This window comes from Eublepharis macularius, chromosome 7 (genome assembly GCF_028583425.1).
Source record: "Eublepharis macularius isolate TG4126 chromosome 7, MPM_Emac_v1.0, whole genome shotgun sequence".
Lineage (NCBI taxonomy): Eukaryota > Metazoa > Chordata > Lepidosauria > Squamata > Eublepharidae > Eublepharis > Eublepharis macularius.
The window spans coordinates 52,905,825-52,930,484 of record NC_072796.1 but is presented as its reverse complement, the minus strand read 5'-3'; the positions used below and the strand labels follow the sequence as shown (position 1 = coordinate 52,930,484).

The window sequence follows — 24,660 nt, the reverse complement described above, 5'->3', positions numbered from 1 at the left end:
CTGTCTCTTTACTGATGAATCTCTCAGAGAACAATTGTTTTTATGTTCTGGCACTACTACAATTACATTTTTGAATTCAACTCAAACACAAGGACTAGACATAGCATTTAGGAGCCGGAGAGGATTGGCATACTTGTTAAACATACCTTGCAGCTTCATAAAGTACCAAAGAACTCCAATTTGGCACAGAACTTTCAGTTTTATGTACCAAAGATATGCAAATATACCACTTGTATATTTTAAGGGAATCTATAAAACTTGTGCGTCTTGCAGCTGTGAGAAATGTGAAATAAGCTGCATGGCAAAAATCCAAACAACATTAGATGGCAGGAAAAGGAATGCAAGCACTAAAGAGATAGCTTTCTTTAACAAAATAATTTAATACATTGTAAACAACCCAATACAAAATTAAGCATGCTTATGGAACTAGATCCAATGAGCCACAAGCAGAACTCTACTTGCAGAAAGAATATCTGCTGTCTCTCTATTCATTTTATAGCTTCTTGCACTCGTCCCTGAAAAGCCAAGCTATTGCTGAGTGAGGGTCAGGGAGAACCCTGAGAACAGCATGGGGCAGCAATGCGAATTGGCAGAAATCATCCCCATCCTTGCATGAGCAGAAGTGACATTCCAGTTGTAAAATACAGCTCTGGATTTGACTACTAAACTGGAAATAGGTTGAGCTATGCCTGTTTCTACAATCTGGTGCAGATGAAAAAACCACATACAGATAATGTATGTAAAGGGGGAGGGGTTGCAGTGGCATATCTTGCCCCAGTTATAGGCATTCAGTCTAAAGCTGGCACAAAACCTATGCATTTCGGACATGTACAGTCATTTAGTCAGGCACAGCACTCCACCCTGTACACGTTTGTTGCATAAACTTACATTGCACGTTCAAGTTCTGTGCTGCATTGGGTCTATAGATTAAAAAAAACCAAAAAAAACAATAACCATTGTTTATGGGATCAGCTGAAAATCTATTCTTTTTGCAGCTTCATCTTGCAACACAGGATGAAGTAAAATATATGGTCACTTATGTCAACAATATTAGTGACTTCAATGTTGTATGCTTTTTTGACATTTAAATTGGTTCTAATCTTAAAGTTAACTCAGTATTTAACTGCATGTTTTTTGACAATGAATACTTTAAAAATCATTACAATGATGTATTATGACACATCTGTATAAACACAAGCACCATTCAAAGCAATATATTTACTATTTCTTCTAAAGATGCTGCAACATTCCACAAAAACAACAGAAGATATTCCATACAGTGTTACTGTCACTTGTGAACACCATTAAATAGTGTTATCACTGCAGTAGCAAGCTAACAGTAGCCAAGAGTGTCAAACTACAGCATAGGTCTACTTTTCTAACAGTGGAATATGTGATGTTACCCTTCTTTCCTCAACTGAATAATTTATTCAGTGCATCTATACAACCTTTCCAAACTTTGTAGTTTTGAAAGTGAAGAATGGACATATGAGCTTAGCAACACATAATTGCGTAACCCAAAGGAACAGCAGTGAAAATGAAGGTCAAAATTTGCTCCATAAATTCTAAGAAGCTGTCATTTCTGTTCTGTTTTCACTGCTAATGTTGCACACGATTTTTTTAAGCTGGGAGAAAATTCTTACAGTGTTTATAGTAATGCTTATAGTGACTTTTAAAAAAAAACTTGTGCAAATAAATCACATTTGCCAGACCTACAGCTACAGGGCAGGAGTCCTGAGATCAATGTGTGACACCACAGAGCCTTTTACAGCCACACCTAGTCCTCAGCAGCTAATTAAGGCAATGAACAGTGTTAATATTGAACTGTTGCTAGGCTGGAGTATGTGCAACATTACACTATAGCAACTCGCACTGCAAGAACATCAATTTGTATTCACTCACTTGCAAAGCACACTGTGTGCAATGCCTTTATGCAGAACCAAATGAAAATACTCCACACAAGCCTAAAAAGAGCTCTCTCTCTTGTACACAAACATGGACTTTGGGGGAACAGCTGAAAGAGATCAGTATATGGCATTCTGGAGTTTCAGGAATTACACTCATATAAGTGAGATATATATACACAAACTTTTTAAAAGCACAAAATCAGCACTGATCGGGCTTTGGGTACAAAGATATGATCTCCTCCCCCAGCCCCATATTTTCTTGTTAGGAAATACTGGCATTGTTTTATGGGTCCCTAGCCCCCTTTCTTAGCCAAGTGCATAAATGAAAATAGAAAAACTGCACTATGCAATTTTCATGTAACTGTTCAGATATTGTTCAATGTAACGAACAATGTCTAAGGGGAAAAGGCATTGTAAAACAAGAATACAAAACAAACAAACAAAGGCACCTGACCACTGCTTTTTATGCCTGGCGCAGGTAATCTTTAAAGAAAGACTGGTCAACACAATCGAGCACACATACGCACAATATTAAAGCTCCTTGTTTCATATATTCCAGTATTTCCAAAGAAAAACTTCAGTTAGCTTCACAGGGATTTTTTTTTAAATAGAGAAAAATTATTCTAAAATGGAATAAACAGCAAGTTACATGCCCCGAAACCAAATGAAAGATTTTAATTACTCTGCCTATATACTGTCATCAAGTGTGTTCTAACTTTCTTTTTCTAGTGATGCCAAGAAAAACAAACTCAGGTCAAGGTCAGAAAGAAACAGTTGTTTCGAAGCTTTATCTGAATTCCATTCCAGGACAACAAAACACAAGCCATTTAAACAGGAAACTGTTCCAAGTGTAACGAATTCAACTTTCACCAGCATGTGAAATTAACATGAAGTTCAGTTGCCAGACCTGAAGGAGGACTTTCTCCGCTAATCTCCCCCCTCCCCATCTGTAGAATACCCTCCTCAAGGAACTGATAACAGCCACATCCATAAAGGCCCTTATATTTTTATATGTGCCAATAAAGGCTTGCTTGAGTGACATCCATAAAGACCTGCTGAGTAGCTTAATAACAACAGCAGCACTTATACACATCTCTTCTAGAGAGATTAGCGCCCCACTTAGAGGGATGAACAAAGTTAGTGTTATCAATACAGCTGGGAGCTGGGCTAAGAGGAGTAGCTTATCCAAGGCAGGAGTGGGATTTGACCAGCAGAGTGCTGATTCACAGCCCAACTACTTAACTGTTATGCTATAGTACCTCCCTTACAGCCCATCTGCTCAACCACTATGCTTTAACAGCCCCCTCTAGACTAGAAACCTGCCTTTTCTAGAAAGCCTTTGATTTAAAAGAAGAGGGTTTTATGGACATTTGTCTTTTTAACAAAACATTATTGGAAAAGTAACTTCGGTTCTGGATTTCTGAGAGCTCACCCTGAAATTCAGTTGGTATGAAGGCAGCTTTACATTACAAACTGTGTGTGTGAATCAGATCTCAATGGACTTTGGCTGAGAAGTCCTTCCCACCAATAACACAAACTACAAAAAAGACAGGGAGTTCCATTGGTGAGTTTGAAAAGGCCTGACCTCAGAGGAAAGTTGCGTCACACAAACAGTTTGCTCTGTGGAGCTACCTGTGTGCTGTTGTCTTTCAAGCACACATGTATACACTCCCATCCTACAGCCACCTGCACGCATGAATCTATTAGAGAATGGAGTGTTGCTGGCTGGCTGTAATGGCAGAAGCTTCCGACAAAAACAGGACCTCATTTGTTAGGTACTATCAAAATAAAACAGGCTCATTTTTGAAGGGTTTATATACATTGGATACAAAGAACAGAAAGAAGGTGGATGAAGAGCAGCATGGGTCACTGCTCTTCAAGGAACAAATTTCCAAAAACTTGTGTTGGAAGGAGAGTGGAGTGACTTGACAGGACAGTGAAGTCTGAAAAAGCCATTTTGCCCTCAAGCATGATTCTTCAGCAGCATGCCTGACACATAAAAGGCTTTAAGCAATCACTCAAAATACAAACATTTATTTCCTATTCAAATGCAAGTGCCCATGTTTAGATCAGCTTCATGAATATCTAAAAGGTGACTAAATGAACACACACCAACCCTGCTTTTTATGTTCTAGGGATTAGTGTCTTCTTTCACCCGGTTGAGAACACATATCTTTGATTCCAAAGGGCTTCTGAATTTGCAGTGGCTATACTCTCATTACAAGGGGGAGGGAGGGAATGGTTTAGCTAACAACATATAGCTGTGACTTATTTTGCTTTCTCTTTAAAAATTCTTTCTAGACAAAGCAATTATTTTCATGGTCCCTTTCACAGTATCTCAGGAATGCATTCTCTAAAGATGAATGCTTCTGTAATCATAGAGTTGGAAAGGAATGTTTGGTTTATAGAAACTGTGTAAGTAAAGTGCTGTCAAGTCACCCTGGACTTGATGTTGGTCTCCCTTACAAGAACTAACCAGGGCCGATCCTGCTTAGCCTGATCTCTTCAGGTCTTCGAAGCTATCTTGGGCCCTGAAACTATACCTTTAAAAAAAAATCTTGATGGCAAAAATCTCCAAAATGGTATTTCTTGAGACCTATACATGCTATATAGAATAAACAGATATATTTGTACAAGCAACTATATGGAGCTACATGAAGAATTCTTAACAAAATATTTTGCTCAATGCAGTGTTGTTATTTACTAATTCTATAACTTCACTCTAACCCCATACCAACCCCGAGTGACTTCTGAGCACACTATGGAATTAAGAACATTTGCCTGTATGCTAACTTCACGACTATTACCTAAATATTCATTACTGACAGTAGATGATCTTTCTCCATATTTTTATTAAACAATAATAAAACATCCTAAGAGGGAAAAAAACAAACTACAAAATGACTGGCTTTCCTCAGATACTGTAGTTACAGATCCTTTTCCCAGAGGCTGTGGCTTCTTGTGAGGAATTTTTGTTAAGAATAGTTTTATTCAGATACCAATCCTAAATTACTATAGTATATAAAATCATACACAGTAAGATGTAGCTTCAGGTATGTTAGTTTTTCAAATCACTAATTATATTCCATCTTTACCTCCGTATCTTATATTACATACATCAAAGCATTACGGTGGTTAGAATTTTTCAGAGGAAAAAAAATAATGCCATGGGCTATGTATTTAACAGCTCCCAATGATTACAAATGTTTACAGATGGTTCACTCACATTCTGAAAACATTTGTGGAGTTTCAGAGTCTGGCAAAGATTTGCAGGAAACAATCTAAATGTAATATTACGTAAGTGCAAACCACAAAATCTGATGGCCCTACATATGTTTCTTCTGCATATAGCTGCATACAAAATCATGCTGAATACAATCATCATGGCAGAATGGAATGACTAAATAATTTGATGTGAATTGGGCTGTTAATCTCTAATCATTTTAAATACATGTTAAAACTAAAAGTTGCCTTTTAAACTGAACTCTGGAATCAGCGAGATTTAATAAGCTCATAAGCAGTCTCAAGACTGTGGCTTTAATAAGTAAACATAATTAGGGACAATTATCCCAAGCCCAACTCCACAAGCATTTAAATTAGATGAGAAATTTCTTTGCTTAAACTAATTTGGTTCTGAATCTCGATAATATAATATATTCATCAAGTACATTTTGGGAAAGAGGAATCGGTTTCCTTGGGAATAAATATCTCTGAACAACATCATACATATCTGCCTTATGAAATTAAACACATTTCTCAGTTTAAAATTAATACACACCAACACATTCGGGCGTGTGCGTGCACACACACACACGCACACAGATCTAGTACAGCTTTTCCCCACTGTGAGCCAACCTTTGCCGTTCTGTGGTGTCTGGATTAGCCCCTATTTTATGGTAGATTCAGTTCAGACCATAGTTTGCATGTAACATAATTTAAAGCCCAAACAATGGGTCCAAACATACAGGAAAACCTTGATTCAGCGCTCCTGGCATTCTCTCAGTCACCCCCCTCCTCCCTCCCCATTCAGCACTCCAGTCAATGACCAGTGGAGCCAGAGTAATGGTCCTAAGCTCAGACTGTCAATTCAGGTATCATACCAAACCATAGTCAGCACAAACTATGCCTTACAAGTCTATTTTGAACTATGGATCTTGGCTTGGTATAGCCTTCTGGTCATACATTATGGTTAATTAATTAGTCATAACTCCAAATTATATTAAAGCTTCCTTAAACATGGTATGATGGCTGAACTGTGTGGGTCACGCAGGTTTTGTGGTTGTTTTTATTATTATTAATTGGTGGCAGGTGACACAGAGCTGAGAGCTAAAAATCTTTCATCTGGGTTGAATATTACATAGAATATTACATAGAATATTACATAGAGATTAAAAGTTAACAGGAGGAAGAGGTAGGTGCTAGTTATGCTATAGTTCTCCTGAAGGGCCAGATGGGCAAACCGGGCTGCTCTATATCAGATGGTTTCAAATTGGGGGTATTTTGAAATGATGTCTTGCTGTTTCTGTGTTTTTTTTTCCTTTTTCCAGATTTAGTTTTCAGGTTTTATAGTACTATATGGTTATTTAATCAAATTCTGTATCCTATTCTGAGCTTTTATAACAGGACAGAAAAATATCAAATCTTAAAATCAAGTTCCAGAAATGTAGCTATGTTATTTTGCTGTAGTGCAGCCAAAAAGTCTTGTGACACATTAAAAGACTAATTAATTTATTGTGAGATAAGATGCATCCAGCTTTGGATCATGAAAACATATGCCGCAATAAAGTTGTCACCCTTGAATTTTCCCAGAATTCTTAAAGTGTTTGCTGATATGTCATGAAATTAATAGAAATGAAAATGATGGAAAATGGAACAAAATGTTGTAACTGAGTAAAAGGCAGCTCTGCAAGTGTTACTGAAACTGTTATAAAGATATACACAGTTTGCTGGCTATACTCATACTGTTGTTAAAAAAAATTGGTAAACCCAAGCACTAAACACAAACATGCAATCCTGCTATACTGTAATGTTTAGACAAATAGCTCCACTCAGTTTTCCATTTCACAGTTAAGTTGTACGCTGCATTATACATGCAAATATTTCTATGGCTTTTAATTCAGAAATAGCACACACCCAGAATTAACACCAACAAGGTGTCTAAGTCTCAACAGACTTTTGATGGCACCAGGATGCACGGCCCGAGCCTGTAGGCACACCATAGAGCAAGCCTGATGATGGGACCATGGAACACAGGACCAAGCTACACATGACGAATGACACTTGAACGGCAAGTGGATTGAGAGGAGGGCAAGTGAACAGGGAGAAATACACTTGCCATTCAAGTGTCATTCGTCACGTGTAGCTTGGCCCTCAGACTAGCAGAATCCCCCAGATTTTGGCAGTTCCAGGCCAAGTTCTCAAGCAAATGCTGAGTATTTGCTTATATACCTCTTTTATTATTATTATTATTTTAAAAAATGACTTGCCCTTTTGCTTTTCTGACAAAGAAAGGGGCCAGGCTAGTTTTTTCCTGGTTTCAACCCTATTTTTAAATAGTATGATCTAAGTCAATTTTTAATATATAATCTTGCAAAATATCCATGAGCTGTGATGACCAAATGTGATTCCTGTGAACTACTGAAAGCCAGATACTGAAGATGCACAACAGGAGATGCCCTATCTTCCGTGTCCTGCTCGGACACTTCCAGATACATTTGGCAGGTCGCTACTGGAAGCAGAATTGGTATTCTAGATGGATCTCAGCCTCATCTGGCAAGACAATTCTTGGGCTCTTGATGTCCTATTGCTAAAGTGAAAAGAGTATCACACATCTCACATATCACTGACACACATGCTTATTTGAGGAGCTGACAATTACATTAAGAGGCATAATTTTTTTCATAACTTTGTACTAGCCTGTTTACTTCCTAAACCCCAATAAATTTCCTTACTAAAAATCAGATTTAAGTGCTCTCTAGTAAGAACTATACAAAATGGCAGAAAAGGTTTTAAGCAGCTGTGTACAAGAACTGATGTGCAACAGTACTGTGATGATGCATAAAGGCCTAACTTAGTTTAATAAAATTTCTTTTATTCAACCCTACCTCAAAAGAAAGTAAACAGAATCCTACTGATTATATTACTGCTAAATTTGGCCTATGTACTTTAGGATTTATTTCAAGAAGGGAGGTATTATACATTGGTTTGCCATTTTTTAAGCTTGATACCGTAACCCACACCTGACCTGAATAAAGTTTTTAATTCCCTAGCTCTCAATAGTGGCTATTCAAATAACAATCTTAAATGAAGTTAACAGTCTCCTCCTTCAATATACTGTACACACTTCTAACTTTTAAACAAACTGAGAGCCAGTTTGGTGTAGTGGTTAAGAGCGCAGTTCTCTAATCTAGAGAACCAGGTTTGATTCCTCACTCCTCCGCTTGAAGCCAGCTGGGTGACCTCGGGCTAATCACAGCTCTCTGGAGCTCTCTCAGCCTCACCCACCTCACAGGGTGTTTTGTTGTGGAGAGAATAATAACATACTTTGTAAACCGCTCTGAGGGGGCATTAAGTTGTCTTGAAGGGCAGTATATAAATCGAATGATGTTTTTGTCATTGTTGTTATTATTATAACTTCCCAATTCTCTGCATAGTTAAAGCATGCCAAAACCATTTAAATAAGCTGCAAAATTTCTCAGCCAAATTGATGAATTCTGTCACATTGAAAATCTGCATTTTAGGTGCAATCCAGAACTTTAAAATCATTAGACCTTTCTCTTTTACTTCCAAGAGATTTAGGGAGCAATCCTAGGATGGTCCTAGGATTTTATTCAATGGGGATTACTCCCAGGAAAGTGTTCTTAGGACTGCAGCCTTAGACTCTACAATGCATTCATAGTTTACATAAATAAAACATTTAGACCATGAATAAATATGGGAGTTGTAACAAACTTACACACTGTATCTAGCTCTGGAAACATATTAATTTGTTTAAGAATTAAATGTGACATCATACTGAATGTTTAAGATGTTTTGGGCTTTTCCTCCCACACTGCCCTTTATAAACTATTAACAATAATTTCTGTGCTGATGTTTGAACTCTTTCAAAACATGCTTAGAGCTGCTTAGGGCCTAGAGAAAAAACATCCTCTCCACTTCCTGTGTCAAAAATGGGCAGCTGATTATTAAAGGGACTTTAAATTTATCAATAAAATAATTTTTTTAAAAATTAAAAATAAAAGAAATTGGAAGCTTAAGCTTTTCAGAGTACAGAGGTAATCCTCTATTAAATGGACAGAGCATTCTCCAGGCAACTGGCAAGCTTAAGTTACATGCTTCCCCTGAGAAGAAAAGTATTTGGAAACTCCCTACAGAGAAGTTTTCTTATGCACCATTGAAAATAGGATGTTGGTCACATACGAATACAGCCTACATTACAGCATCCCTCTTATTTCCTGCTGCTCTAAGAGAACTTGGGAACAACTCTGTCACTGCCTTCTCACTGACATGGCTTCACAATGAGTTGTTTAGAGAAAACAACTTACATCTTTCTCTCAAAGTTTAGGACTTCTACATGGGAGCACTTCTACATGGGATTTTCCCAGCAGCATTTTGCAGTAGTACAAACCTAGAAAATCTGAACCATGTGTTTTTCTCCATGTGAACAGGTATCAAGCATCATTTCCCAGGGCCCACCTGTAACATGCCCCCAAACTCACACACATACTCTTCATTTTTAAAATGTTTTTATTTCTGAAGTGATATATAGAAACCATATCAAAGCTTGCAGCCCCAACCTTCAGACCATAGTAAAGTTCTTGTTTTACTTTTATACTTTAACACTGTGTTTAAAATAAATTGTCACAATTTGATCAGAAGTAGATAATTAACTGAGTCAAATCTAAGATCATACATAATTCACAGACTTATTTCTTTACCATTATACTTCCTTACACTTGCCCCACACAGTTCCTGGAGTTATATATATATAGGAAGGAATAGATCTAGGAAGGAATATTTTTAACACTATAAAAGAGCTGTTATTTCTGTCAGTCTACCACAAATTATTAATGTAGGTATGGGTGGGCAAATAGATTTTTAAAAAGCGGTCTAATAACATTTGTAGATGTATCTGCATAGCTGAATGAAATTCCATCAGTATTTGAATAATAGTGAATATTTTGTTCTGTCTTCTGTTTTGTTTTGTTTTTTTACAAAGTAGGCACATAGCAGGACCCCTTTTAGGCTGGTGTCTGCAAACACAATTTTTCACATTTGGGATCATTTTAAAAGTTTAAAACATATTATGTGGAATGCTTGTGGCATTTTCCCCAAATCCAGCTAGAATAACTTTTGGAGATAATTTTTTTCCCAGAAAGGTAAATTCTGGAAGAAGTGGAACAAGGACATAAATCCAGGGGAAATACCTCACCAATTCATAGGCTTTATGTCATGCACTCTGTTTCAAAGGTATATTTCTAAGTTACAAGGGAATTGGTATCTTTTTAAAGGAGTATAAAGATCTACTTTATAAAGAAAATAATCAGAAAGACAGACAGATAGTAGAAGAGAATAGCACAGTTACTATAAATGGTAATTTGGATTTCCTTTGATATCCAAAACAAGAGTGTTAAGATAATGCCATGTCCCTGTTTTATCCTCTTCCACTCATATAAGTCCCTCTTGATGCAATGGACCAGTCAAAGAGGTCCATTCCTCATGAAAGCTGGAGGAGAGTGCAAGGAGTCATGCGCTAGACATTTATAGGTGTTATACAATGTCTTCAATTCTCAAAGGTTAAATTCGTTTCAAACAGCTTCTTGTCAGCTAGCTCACAGAATTAAAGCAGTACAGTTAAAGTTCCCCAGGGTTATCTCAGACCATATTGCCAGATAAGCACAAACCAAGAACTTCACAAAACAGAAAGAGGACATTTTATTGGAATCTTTGGGGGGGAAACAACAACATGGGGCTAACGATGATTTACATGGTCTTTTGAATGCAGAGAACCTGAAGCATAAATCACTCAGATCTCTCAACAACATGCAAAGTGGGAGGTGGGATATTGCTCACACCAAATCCTTCTGCACATTTAAAAAGACACCTGCACTCCATTTCGAAGGACAGTTTGCACATTTTTTCCACACATGGAGATACTATCTCTGTGTAGGAGACATACAATAACTGAAGCAGGCCTCAGGACTCACATAAAATGATCTACTTTATTGACTCATAGACAGTCAAGTAAGGCGGTATGATTAATGAACAATATAAATTACTGTAAGAATACTATTATAAAATACTAACACAATAACACGGCGTAATATTTGAAGATACAAACACAGCCACAAAAGAAGGCTTATGAAGATAAAACTGGATTTACCTCTCCATACTTCAACAAATATATAACTATCTCCCACATCTTAGAATATGGAAAGGCAACTTATACAACACCACAGGAATATGAGAAATAGATTATAAGGTTATTACTAATAGGCACATTTTAGTTACATAGAAAAACTATTATTCTGTGGTAATATTCCTAGAAACTGGATTCAATCAAAAATATCATTATCATTCCCATTATATTTTCAAAACTGTCTCTGTAATCATCATGAGAACTAGAAATGTACTATTCTCTCATTATTTCTAAAAAAAAAATGGCCAAAATGTTTGTTTCTTCTGTGAAGGTGGAATTATTTAACATGGCAGCCAAATTCTGCATCAGATTCCAAATGATACAGATATAATCAGTGAATATGCCTACTTATCCCAGAAACATAATGATCAACCAATCTGATGGTGACATCATCTTTATCCCTTCTATGAACCCATTAATCCATAGTTCATCATTTTTCCATTGTTTTTAACTGGGCCAATCTACCAGTAAATTTGGCTAGACATTAGACACTAAGTAAGAGCAGAAAGAAAAAAAAAGAACAGAAAAAACTTCTCTTGAGACAAAGGAATTCTGGAATGTGTCAACCACCCTGGAAACAAGTTTAAATCAAGGCTGTGCACTTTTTATAATATAAATTCCTCTAAAACATACTCCATTAAGACAAGGGAAGAATTATTCTGTTATATCTCTGACCTGGATATCTCCAGATACACCAAGTTAAATATTATGTGGCCACTGTTAGTAACATTTAAATACACCATTTTCTTAACCTGGCATGAAAACATTTTCCTAACATCCCTGTTAATGACAATATAAATTATGCATTACACATCATGACATTAACTCCCAGCATTAAAATTCATCCAGAAACAAAACCTAGCCTGCATCCAGCATCCTGGAGGGTTTCCTAGGTATCTGTGAACACTCGTATGCCTCCTTTTCTCATAAATATATTAGCATAGTCATTAATTAAGATGTCAGCAAGGGACTGATGTTAATCAGCCATGGATGTAACTACTGTATATATGTTTTGCAAGGGGCCAGAATATATGAAACATTTAGCTGGATTCAGAAAGACACTATAAAAACGCAATGGATAATGATACTGTCTCAATAGCATGTGCAAGTCAAATTCTCATCTCCTGTTCACTAATATCAATATAAGATTTAAAAAGTCAGCACATTTTTAAAAAAGTGCACAACATCAGTTATTTTGAGAAATCGTGAGAAGATTCCTGTTATTGATAACTGTTATAAAATGTGGTCTAAGAGGGCACTCCCAGGCAGATTTACTCAGAATCAGTCTACTCCATGGAGCTCACTCCCATGGAAGTATTCTCAGGAATACACTGTAAGGGCATTAAAACTCATTACTGTGAGTGGGTTTAGACATTATGACAAAGCACTCACAAAAGGCACATAAGTGAATCACACAAAGCTATGAAAGCTGAATGGAATCTCTTTGTTCAAAGACCCCTGATTAAAACACAATGGGACAAAACAAGAGGCAATACCTTCCCCATCAGATTCTGTTTATGAACTTATCAAAAGACATCTGGTTGTCCTCTGCTGGGAAACTACACTAGACTGATATTCCAATTCCAGGAAGGCAATTCTTGTATTTTGTTCTGATTTTTGTGTTTCGTGAACATGCTCATCTTCAAGAAATTTTTTTAAAAAGCATGTCTTTCTACAGTGTCTGAAGCAATCCCAAGACCGTAGGTCGTTTGTACTTCACTCTGAACTAATATCGAAGTATTTCCAAAGAATGGTGGGATTATTCATTGTGAATAACCAACCAACCAAATGACAGCACAAAATGCATGCATGACTTCAGGAAGACATCCAGATTCCAGGTTTGGAACACTGCCCAAAAGAGCAACAATAGAGTAGACACTGCAGATTCGGTCTTCTTTGTTTAGGCATAATGCATGTGCATTCTTTGCAAAAATTGAATCAGTACTCTAAGGTATTAAGGGAGTGATACCCAACATGATGCCCACCTATGTGTTTCATGGCTCCCACTTGCTTATTTTCCAAAGGAAAGTCTTTCCACAGAGAGACACTGTGGTGTAGTGGCTAGAGAGACAAACCAGGATCTGGAAGACCCAGAAGCTTGCTGCGTGACCTTGGGCCAGTGAGTCTTAAGCTAACCTACCTCATAGGGTTGTTGTGAGGGAATAATGAAGGAGAGGGGGATGATGTAAGCCACTTTGGGTCCCCACTGGTGAGAAAGGCATGATATAAGTGAGGTAAAATAAAATGGGGAAAAAAATAAAATCCTTCCATTTTATTGGGATAAGAGGTGCTTCAAAAGAGGCCTAGAGGCATTGCCTTCATGTCTGCAGTGAGTACCCACAACAGTTTCTAGTAGAAGGAGAATGGTTGGTTTGAAATCTCCTAACATTTAGTGAGTAAATGTAGTCATTTTCTGATTGGTCTCCACCCCCCCTTCCCCATGCAACCATTTCATTGAGGTAGCCATTGCCTATTCTCTCAATTCAAAAAGTGCTCACAGGTACAGCAAAGTGGTGACCCCTACAGTAAGGTATATGAGACCCAATACACATCACTATGTAGAATTTTATGTTTACCTGGGGACTACATAATGTTATGTAGATTTGAGGCCTTTTCCTCTATCTGTGCCTTGCTGCAGAGAGTTTAAAAAGGGCTGAGGGGAAGGCTTTATGTTGTTAATATTAATAATTTATCTCTATATTGTTCTGCTTTTGATTATTGGTCCAATTATTGGTTTGTTTTATTCTTCATGCTTTAGTCATTGGAAGTGTGCATGTTTTGTAAGTAACCATGAGCTGTGGTAAGATGGGATAGAAGTATTCTAAATAAATACTGAATAGTTTTAAATCATTAGACTATGTCATGTACATCTATCACAACAATGGGTGCAATCAGATAACATGTTTTCCCATGCGATCCTTACATTACCAGATAACTAGACTGTTTTTTATTTGTACCACAAAGCCTTCTCATTCAGAGAATGCACTGGTACCTCTCAATAGCAAACTTAGCCTGTAATTAACTAACAGGTGAAATGGTCATTTGAATTTATCTCAAAAAGTCTTGTGCAACTTGGGCCTAGTTCTCACTGAGCTGGTAAACTTGTGCCTGGGGTATATGACCAGATTATAAAAAAGGAACTGAAATGCTTGAATGCTCTTCCATAAAAGAAAATTCCCTCTACAGGGAAAACTTGATGTCAGGCAAAAGACTGGTCTTTCTTCCCAAATGTTAATTTTGTATGTTCAGGGATATATACACCTTGAGAGATATTCAATAACACCCCTAAAATAGTTTGGAGTTCATAGTGGCCTGGCATACATTGACAGTAAGCTGTGTGACAAATTATACGGTGCTGTAAAATTTCAGAAGGGTAGCCAAGCCATGTTTATCTACAGGAGGAAAATTACATAGGAGACCAGTAGCACCTAACAAATTTAACATTTATTTCAGCATGAACTTTCATGAGTCACAGCTTATTTCTTCAGATGCATAGAAGTGTATATCCATTAGTTGTGGTTAAATATTCATCCAAAGGAGAAGGGTTACAAAGACCGACAGGTGTAAAACAAGAACTGTTTCTGCTCATGATTAGACATGGGCACGAACCAGAAAAAAAAGAACCATGGGGTTTCCACAAACCATGAACTGGCATGGAACTGGCCCAGTTACGAATAGGTTCATGGTTCATGGGGTTTAAATGCCCCTGCCAGCTGATAGTTTAAAGGAACTTGCCACTTGCAAGCAGCAGAACCCTTTAAACTCCCCAAACCCCAGCGCCCCCCCCAGCCCCTCACCCCCCCAAGCCCCAGCCCCCCATTTACCTTCCTTCTGATGCTGGGGTGGTGGAGGCCTCCTTTGCTGCCCTGCAGGCCTGCACAGCAGAGGAGAAGGCCAAAAACGGCCTTCCCACCCTTCAAATGGCAGCTGCAGCTGCCACTTGAGGGGCTGAAAGGGCTTTTTTGGCCTTCCCCGCTGCCCTGCACCCATCAAATGGCAACCGCAGATGCCATTTGAGGGGCAGAAAGGCCGTTTTCGGCTTCCTCTGCTGTTCTGCATGCCTGCAGGGCAGCGTAGGAGACCAAAAAGGGCCATCCCACTGCGGCTGCCATTTGAGGGGCGGGAGGGCCCTTTTCCGCCTCCTACGCTGCCGCTTGGATCTGCAGGGCAGCGGAGGAGGCCTCCACCACCCCAGCATCAGATGGAAGGTAAGTGGGGGGCTGGGGCTTGGGAGGGGGGTGAGGGGCTGGGGCTGGGGTGCAGGCTGGTGGTTGGACCAATTAAAGGGCTTTGCCACTTGCAAGTGGCAGGTCCCTTTAAACTATCAGCTGGCAGTTGGCCGGGGGGGGAATCTCCCCCTGCCGCCTGCCAGTGTAAAGGGACCTGCCGCTTGCAAGGGGCAAGAAAAGTTTAAATGGCTATGTCCCCCTGGGGGAAGGGGACCTGCCACTTGCAAGTGGCAAGAAAAGTTTAAATGGCTATTTCCCCCTGGGGAAATAGCCATTTAAACTGGCCCTTTAATACGAACCAAACAAACCAGTAGTCCAGTTCGTGAACGTTCGTGGAAATGAGCTTCCACGAACCCTGGTTCGCGAACCCCGAACTGGGCTGGTTCATGGGGATTTTTTGTTCGTATTTAGGTTTGTACCCATCTCTAGTTGTTATTAGGCTCCCATTTCCCTGAGCCCTGTTGCATTTTATACCCACTAGTAAAAGACACAACATTCCTAATAAGCAACTACATACTTCTCAGATTCTTATAGTGTAATCCTAAACAGAGTTATACCTTTTTAAGTCCACTGAAATCACTGAACTTGGGAAGGTGTACATTGCTTGGCACTGCACTCTTCAACAGAATACAATTTCAGTCGTGCAAGGTAACAACTTAAGAGTAATGTTTGTGTGCATTTATCAATACTTCTAATTTAAATACATACAGCCCATCTCCCACCGCTCTCAAGGGGATCCATGGGGGCTAATGTACAAACAATATTTTAATTACTTTTGGAAATGGTACACTAAAGATATATCTGACATTCAAACAATCCCTGGTTTCAACCAGTAAATAACCAGTAAATAATGTCATATTGCTAGCATTCACATAAGTTTGAAATTTTTATTTTAAAAAAACTTCTGCTAAAAGTATAAAATTATGCTTGCTCATTTAGACAGTATCATTGTAAATGTTAAACCCATAGCTTCACTGCAAAACTTTAAATGTATTGTTTACTATATTAGATTTTGGAAAAAGAACATTTGGAAACACTGAACTTAATTACAGTTTTACAAGTAAATTGAGATCTATTCGCAGAACACAGTGCAATCTTACCACGAGCTGACAGGCTAGGGGGAGAAATCTTGAAAATTCTTGCAGAAATATGTGTGGGGGGGGGAGAGGAGAGAACACAAATATCAAAAGAACCAAAATCAGAGGGTTTTTTAAAAAAACACTTTTGATGTTAGTGTATTTAAACATGTGTTAAATACAGAATAAATTCTGAAATGGTTTGAAATAAGAATAAGTTAAGCAACTAACAGTGCAATTGTTGTGGGGGGGCACAGTGAGCTAACTTGCCACTACCCTGGAAGATACACTAATGTCTCCCTGAGATACACCAGAGGAAAGCCTGGGCAGCGCTGCATCCCAACTGAACACCAACATGGGGGTGCCATGCAGCGACACCCATGCAAGTTACTGCACTAGGAGGAAAGGGGCAGACTCAGGGGAGTGGCAGGAGTTAGCTCCCTAAGTCACTCCAGCCCGGGATGCCAACAGGAGCAGAAGGTTACACCAGCAAAAAAACCCAGCATAGCTCAGAGGCATCCATGCAACAGAAAAAACCAAGTGCCCCTCCTCAAGCATAGTTCCACACAAAAGCCCCAAAGGAGCACAGGATGCCATCTACAGCCACAGCCAATTACTCACTCAAAGCCCCCAGCACTATATAAACTCCTTCCTGGGCACCCTATAATTCATTAGGCAGGGCGTGAGGCATGGAACTCTGTCTCAGAGCTCTGCAGACTTAGAGGGTGCAGCTTTGCATGTCAGTGGTGAAAAAGCACAAAGTGGCTCTTAGCACTACTGGGGGAGTGCTCAGCACTAACACCCAAGTGGGGCCCCACCCACTTCTCATGCACAAAGTCCGTATCACGTGGCTAACATGTCTCATTTCAGAACCTTAACAGGTACCTCATCTCTGGAGGTTGAACTTGAAGAGGTGACCACACACTGACAGGTAAGCTGGGGCAGGAATAAAGCTGCCCTAGGCTGGGAATCCTCATGTGCCTTCCCTTGCTCCCTTTGCATAAGCCTGAGCATCATATCCACAATGCTGCCCCCCACAATCGAGGCCAGTGGTGTGTGTCAGAGGCAGCCCAAACCAGCTCCTCCTAGCACCGTGGCCCACATTCTGCACTGGGGCATACTTCCAGGGACATGTCCCTGAGCGGGCTACCTCTGATGAGGGTGGCATAGAAGCTTGCAGCCCTACACTGGGGTGTTAGCACACTCCCTTACCAGAGAGCCCCTCTTCATTAGGGGCCAGGGAGCAACTGAGGTATGGGGTGCCTGGCAGCTGCCCCACTATGTTCTGTGGCCAAACAACCCCAGGACTCGTTGCCTTGCAGCATCAGAACCTTATGCAACAGGTGCAGTAGCAGAGCACTTCCCCACAGGTTTGGTGTCACCTGAATAGCACCGGCATGCACCTCAAGCAGGGAGGTCTCCCCACCAATGGGTCCCCCTGGGAGTGGGAATGCTGACTTTGCTGGGACACCATAGGCATTGCTGTGGCCTTTGCCACCACTGCACATCTCTCTGTGTGTCTGAAGAAGGGACCTCTGACTCTTGAAAGCTTACACTCTGAAAATCTTGTTGGTCTCCAAGATGCCACTGGACTAAAATCCTGCTGCATGTATCTCTGTATCATTTATGGCAGGGAGTTGCTTCAACAGGGAGACTGGGGAGCACGGCTGTTGCCATCCCCGCCACTCTGCCAAGCAACCAGTTTCAGCCTGCCTCCTAGAAGCTTTCTGACCGGAGAGTCCACCTTGCTCAGATGCATGCTGTACTAGGATGCCTCAGCCTGTCTCCCCATGGCCCCTGGGAACACCTTGCAAAGGCATAGGTGCCATACTGGGCAGAGGGAGCCAGCAATCCAATTCATTGGACTTCTTCATAATTTTCATTTCGATAAAGTCTAGAGCGTGCAACAATTCTATTCCTGTCTGTCCCCCATCTGTGACATCTGCTTAGGGTGCCCCTTCACCCATCTGAGAAGGTGGGCTCTGGTTCAGGTATACCCCTGCTGTGATGGCTGTAGTTGGTCTTCTGGTGCAACTGAACTTCTTTCTTGGTCAGCTGCCAAACACAGCAGGGGTCCAGTGGCACCTTAATGGTTAACCCCACACCCTCCCCCCCACACACACACTCTGCTGGCTGCCATATGAAGCATGAATAGGGAACTGGCTGGGAGCTGGACTAGAGGAGGATGTGTGGCTGCTCTGGGAAGGGTCTCTGGGCCCCACACTCTTCCACAGCACTCTTCCACAGCACTGCTGGTTTCTGATAAGCCATGCAGCTTGTTGGTGCAGGGGCACAGAACCCATTGTTATGCCATCTGTGCCTTCTGGAGGGGTGTACATTGTGATCTCCCTCAGCAGAATGTCCATAGGGGATGGACCAGAGCCTCCTCTGCGGTGACCCTCAGGATTGTGCCATAAATAAGCATCATAATCTGTATTAATGCTTCCTGAAAATTAATGCTGTAGCTCTGGTCTCTGCTCACCATATTTTAACTAAGCAAGGGGGTAAAATTACAGGGGTAATTGCAGAGTCTGATCTGCACCAAAAATGCAGGGGTAATTGCAGAGTCTGATCTGCACCAACAATGACAAATTAAGTCCCATCAACTATATTGTACTGTCATTAATTTACATCCAGAGGAGTTAGCTGTGTTAGTCTGTAGTTGCAAAGTAGTAAAGAGTCCAGTAGCACCTTTAAGACTAACCAATTTTATTGTAGCATAAGCTTTCAAGAACCACAGCTTTCTTTGTCAGGTGCATCTGATGAAGAGAGCTGTGGTTCTCGAAAGCTTATGCTACAATAAAGCCAGTTAGTCTTAAAGGTGCTACTGGACTCTTTACCATTAAGTTAGAGAGGCCACTGGCTGCCTGAGCTGATGTAAAGTCACAAAAGGATTGCCAACATTTCATATATTTGTGGAAATAGGAACTACAGAATATTCACAGTATAGCTTTGAGGGAAAGGAGTGTTGTATTTTTCGCCAGAATTAATAACTCACACAGAGTTTAGGGAAAGTTTGTGGAAGCAGAGAAAAACTGAGTGAGAAAAGGTCACCGAAAGGCCAAGGACCATAAAAGTAATGGAGGAGAAAGTGGGAGACAGGAACTGGATTGGAAGAAAGGGTTAAGTGGAGAAATCTAAAAGGGAAAACGACTCAGAGGAGACAGGAAATTTCTGCCAATATCTACCCTTTTTCATTTTTATCCAACTCTTATTTTAAGGAGCTCAGGGTGGCATACATGATTCTCCCATCCCTCATTTTATCTGTTGTGAAGAATAATGTACAGGTGCGGTGGGGGGGGGGAGTATATAGTCATGGCACCTTTATTTTATTTTTAGAACAACTGTTCTCAACTATACAATTGCTTGATGAAGAGAAGAAATCCTATTTCATAATAAAAATTAATTATACATATAAAATTATTGGAGTCTATCATAAACGTTACAATAGATAATTAATAGCTACCAGTTATAATGAACATGCTGAATATCTATTAATTTGATAAAGAATGGCAAAACAATAGTAGCGGCTCTAAAATTTTCTATTTTCAGACAGACATTCTGGTATTTTGTTAAATATTTATCATCAATATAAAATGTGCTAAATGCACCTCAGTTCATACTGAAAGTACATAAATTGTCATTTCCATTTCACTATGAAAACCAGGTGAAGAGGTCGTTCAATTTGGAAAAAGGTTTAGAACCCTTTATTTGACATTTGCTTTAATACATTTCTTTTGAAAGAGAAAATATGAATAGTGCTAGCATGAAAGGAATGCTTGAATACTGTATAGCAAGATGCAAAGAAAGGGCAGATCATCAATCAATAATGAGAAGCTGGGTACAAAGTTTTATATACTGGTTTTAATTCTGAGCAATTAAAGAATTGCTTCTGTCTTTTACCGGGCTTTAATGGTAGAATTTGATCAAAGTGTTTTAACATATTAGAGGGAGAGGAACAAATGCCAAACTTCATTATTCTATTTCTGTCCTTTAATTTCTGTCCAGAATATGATCATTTCAATGCAAGCCTATCAGAATATGTGTTGTTATTTTAAAGTTCTCCACTAAATGCAAGTAATTTTGAAGTCTCAGTGAAGACTCTGTTCATTTTGACTGCAATTTTTCAAGCAGCAATGCACTCAAAATTTAAGCACACCAAATACGTGACAGATCATATAAGGAATTAAAATTGCAAGGAGGTCAGAATTTGGTTGGGGGAGGGCCGAAGGGTTGAACTGCCTTCTTGTTGAGATGTTTCCTTGGTGTGCATTTGGGGAAAGGAAAGTGGTGGTAACTTAGTTCAGTGCTCTTCCCTCTCGCTCCCACCCCTGCCTAAGATGTTTCATTTGATGTCTTACTATCACAGGACAACAGGATCCAAATCTCCACAGGGGTTTCAATCACAGGAAATGCTTAACACATTCAAAGAGGTTTCCTTGTTGTGCACATGGGACATAGTCCAGCTCACAAACAAGAAAATGAAAGCCTTTTATAGAGCTAGAGGCATACACTGAGATGCCTGAGTACAGAACGGAACCAGCTACAATGGTTAAGAGCATAGTGAGCATGGAGGACTACAATCTGGGAGATCCAGATTCAAATCTTCACTCTGCTGTGAAGCTTGGGTGACCTTAGGCCAGTCACTCAGCCTTACCTCACAGTAGGGTTGCCAGGTGCCCTTATACCCTCCTGGCGGAAGGTGGCATACCCAGCACTCATCTTTGTTGTAGTGCTCATGTGTGCTCTCAGGCTGTGGACGATGTCACTTCTGGGAACTGAGGCCATCACACAATGTATTGTGCTGCCCCAGAAATGCTCCTATGCTCTGCAGTGGGCCAATTTTGGGTCATTTGGGGCCAAATTGGGCCTGTTTAGGGCCTAAATTGGCCTGCTGTGATGCTCAGGAGCTCTCCAGGGGCCTCCTGGCAGTGCTCCTGCACTCTGCAGCAGGCCAAATTGGACCCATTTGGGGTCTCAATAGGTCTGCAGCAGAGCAGTAAAGCACAGCTAAAGGGCCCTGGAGAGCTCCTGCGCTCCACAGCAGGCCAATTTAGGCCCCGAACGAGCTCAATTCGGCCCATTTGGAGCCCAAATTGGTCCCAGGGTGCCACCTGGGAGCGCACCCTGGGAGACATGTTCCCCCACCTTTCCCCCCCACTGGCCAGGTAAATGGTGGCAGGAGTGGAGGGTGGGAGCAGGGCATCCCCCACACCCAACAGGGGACTGGTAACCCTGCCTCACAGGGTTTTTGACAGGATAAGATTGGGAAGGGAAAACAATATATTCTGCCCTGAGCTCCTTGGAGGAAATACATGATTAAAGAAATGTTCTAGATAATTAACAACAAAGACCCACACCCTCCCATCAGATCATTAGATTATTACTTGAGAAATTGAGAACAGCTTTTTTGTTGTTGTTTGTTTTAAAATGTACAATGTGTGACCTTGTATATTTGGCATGATAGGCAATATTGACAGTGTATTGCTGTTATGGTGGTGGAGCCATCAGTTAAATAAATTGATTAAATGAATTATTTATAAATAAATCCTCACACATAACTTCCAAAACATAATATTCAAGACATTACCTGCAAAGGAGCAGTGAATGCACTAAGCAGGTAGAACTAAATATCACTGATACAGACTAACTGAATAATAAGTTATTTGGCAGCTACTTATCAGACTTATTTTTTTTCCTGTCCACGCACCAAGTATATCTCAGAACACCAACACATGCTGGTATCATTGCTGTAATCCAACTTCAGGAATCCAAGAAGATGTCATCAGCAAGTATGTCATCAGAGCTGAAATAACTCTGTTAAGCTTCAGATACGGGCACACCATAAAAAACAGAAAGCTAGACAAAAATAGTTATCTGTGAAAAATAACAGCCTCAGTCAGTTCATTCAGCTATGAATCAGGACACTTGTGGGATGACAAGCACCCACAGAAGAAAACACTTGCATCAATTTATGGAAGTTATGTCAGGGTTAACAAAGCAACAATAATTTCATCAGAGCATTTAAAGTTTTCCCTTTAAAAATAGGCTAACTGAAATAATTGTCAACTAAATGGTTTTTAGTTTTTAAAAACGTCACACAGAATGCAAAGGTTAGTGTTTTCTTTTTTAGATGACTTCTGGACATATCCTCATTACACTGGAGCAGCACTGCCATGCCACAAGAATAACTTGAATTACGCCAGCCGAGTACAGATCAGAATTTTGCCATAAGTGAATCATAACAGCTTTAACCTAGCACTGAAAATATATAAACAATTACAACGTGTAAGATGTCTGCTTTGAAAAAGGAATGTTGCTGCAAGGTACAAATATTTATACTGAAGATGTCTACTCAAATAAATGGGTCTTTCTGCTGGATTTTTAATCTGGCCATTAATTTTCCAAATGCTGTTCAACATTTTCATTTTGCAGTATGGAACCCAGGTACAATTCCCTAGCCATATTAAAGTTCAACAAGGATTAATAATGACCTAAGACGAACACAGTTTGCCCTCAGATATACATACCCAACACTCAGTGATGATGTCTGCACGTGTCAGAGAAGAGGGACCCCTTTGGGCCCCTTCTCATGTCTTTTTAATTATACTGGTGTACCCTCATAGTCACACCTGACATAATAAAAAGAGTATATTGTACCCCCGTAAACTTCAGAGCCACTCAGAGTCTTCCCATTCAAAAGTCTTGATAGACAGATATATATAGTTTCAAGAGCAAAAGATAGTGTACAAATCCCATTGAAATCAGAGGTTTAACAGCTGAGCTGTGTCGCACACTCTCCTGATTTTAATGAGTTTTAGCAATGCTGAAATTTCTCTGGATGGCACCCAAAATCCACAGATTATATCTGGATTTGATACCATAATCCTTTAGGGAAAGGAAACACACATTGGGACAACAAGGGTATATGAAAGTTTCTAGCTGTAATTTTTTAAAATCTGCTTTAATTTTCACTTAAACTGCCCATGGATCTTCAAGTACAAGGGGCTGGAAATATGCATCGATATCTATAGAAGCCTGAGAAATAATCCTTAATCCACATTCGTGAATACAATAACAGAATACACTACCTCTTGTAATGGATGAATTGCATTCCATGTACATTTTTAATCTGGGTCTCCTGGATCCCACTCTAACCACTACACCAGATGGGCTCTCTCAAACATGCGATTACACAGTCCTGTGATAAACACCTCTATCATAAAATGCTATTATGCATTTTTAATATAAGCAACATAAGATCTGCCAAACTGAACTTTAAAATTACACTTTCTAAGCAGAAATACATCATACATTGTTTCAAGTAAACACTTCTAAGCACAGGACATTTTTACAAATTAAATAAACAGGTTAAAACAAGATCACTCTTTGCTGGATGCTATTTCAGCTTCCTATGCTAGCGATGTTAACACATCATGGAGCGGAACACCCTGAACTCAATTTCCCAAAAAGTGTATGAAGTTACATGAAGTGCCAAGTTCTGCAATTAGTAGTATTTAGACATGTTAAAAGGAAATTATTCTGATCAAAATAGTACATGAGGTTTATTCATAGCCGCATTAAATGTAATTGGAGTTTTCATAAAATGATGCAAGTAAACATAAATGTATAAACAGAAAAGATTCAATTTTGATTCTTTGAAATGTATTTTACAAAAAAAACCCTAATAGTTAATAGGAAAACTTACCAATAATGAAATCACATTAAAATCCACAGAATATAAAGACCCTGAAAGAAAAAAAATAAGAGCTCACTATGAATCTATGTATCTATTTACTTATTATGTATTTATTTACTTCATTTATAGTCCACCTTCCTCCCCAGTGGGTACCCAAAGCCACTTACGTCATTCTCCTCTCTTCCATGTTATCCTCAGAACTACCTTTTGAGGAAGGTGAGGTAGAGTGTGGGCCTGGACCAAGGCCACCCACTAAATTTCTATGATAGTGTGGGGGTTTGAACCTGGGTATCCCAGATCCTAATCTGAGGGCCAAGCCACAAGTGACGAA

General features: G+C 39.7%; 1 protein-coding gene across 3 annotated transcripts in view; it reads right to left on the bottom strand.

Annotated features, from left to right (window-relative positions):
• The window catches only part of ZNF516 (zinc finger protein 516), a 133,311-nt gene that overhangs the window by 97,435 nt on the left and 11,216 nt on the right, over positions 1-24,660 (bottom strand). The window contains exon 2 of one of the 3 annotated variants that reach the window (XM_054985544.1): positions 24,339-24,379. The exons of the other annotated variants lie outside the window; for them this stretch is intronic. The gene's annotated coding sequence lies outside the window, so the exon portion shown is untranslated. The remainder of the gene's footprint in view (positions 1-24,338; positions 24,380-24,660) is intronic. 3 annotated transcript variants of the gene reach the window in all.